Below are 1,287 nucleotides of genomic sequence, written 5' to 3' on the forward strand. Positions count from 1 at the left end.
ACGCCATTGGTCTGCCTGTGTGTAGGCTCTCGACAATTATAAAGGACAATTACGGTCGCAAGAACAGGGATGTAAGCGTCGATTCGAATCCACATATCGCGCTTCCTCGGTCTTCGCCTGTGGTGTCCGAGATACGTCCATTGGAAACGGTGGTGTTGTCTCTCCTCTAGAGAAAGAGAGGACAACAACAGGGTACCTGTGGAAAACTTGCGGTGAACGCGTTGTGTTCTGTCACGAACGTCGAGGAATAGGATGAGAGAAGGACCGGCTGTGAAGCTCGCTTTTAAAGCTGCGTGAGTCTGACACCCTACTCTGTGTGGCGATAGCGCACACACGAGCGTGGGACGAATGACCGCTGCCAGAGCCGGCTGTGAGTCCCGCTCTATTTATCGAGTTCGCGTATGACATAGAGCACAAAACGTCGCCGCATGCGTGTTCGTTGACGAACACGTATATTCGAGAGGACCGGCTGCGTAGCTCGCGTAAAGCTGTGTGCGATTCTGACACTCTACTCTCTGTGTGGCGATAATACAGTGCACAAGAGCTTGGGACGAACGATCGCGCACGGCCAGAGCCGGCTGTGAAGTCCGCTAGTATCGAATAATCTTTCTCCGTGCACAATTGGAAATGTGTTTCGAGAGGACCGGCTGCGTAGCTCGCGTAAAGCTGTGTGCGATTCTGACACTCTACTCTCTGTGTGGCGATAATACAGTGCACAAGAGCTTGGGACGAACGATCGCGCACGGCCAGAGCCGGCTGTGAAGTCCGCTAGTATCGAATAATCGTTCTCCGTGCACAATTGGAAATGTGTTTCGAGAGGACCGGCTGCGTAGCTCGCGTAAAGCTGTGTGCGATTCTGACACTCTACTCTCTGTGTGGCGATAATACAGTGCACAAGAGCTTGGGACGAACGATCGCGCACGGCCAGAGCCGGCTGTGAAGTCCGCTAGTTATCGAGTTCATTCTCCAATAAGAGAGAGGAGGAGGAGAAGTGTCGGGATCCAGTATCGGGTTGTCTATGATCCCCGTCGTTTTCTGAATTCTCCTCCTGTGTTTTCCACTTTAAAGGTTTTTCAATGTATTTTCCGCCCGGCCGTCGGATACGTGTGCGCATTGCAATCGCGTACTCGCGACGGTTTCCGTTTCTACGGACGATCGTGTGTCGTCCTTAAAAACGACGCCTGAATCTCCTTCGCGCGCTGGTTGGAGCTTTCAGGTATCGGCGTTCTTATGAACCGCAGAACAAGAGACATAATTATATATTGATTATAAATCAAATTATACGAT

This window comes from Halictus rubicundus, unplaced genomic scaffold (assembly GCF_050948215.1).
Source record: "Halictus rubicundus isolate RS-2024b unplaced genomic scaffold, iyHalRubi1_principal scaffold0390, whole genome shotgun sequence".
Taxonomy (NCBI): Eukaryota; Metazoa; Arthropoda; class Insecta; order Hymenoptera; family Halictidae; genus Halictus; species Halictus rubicundus.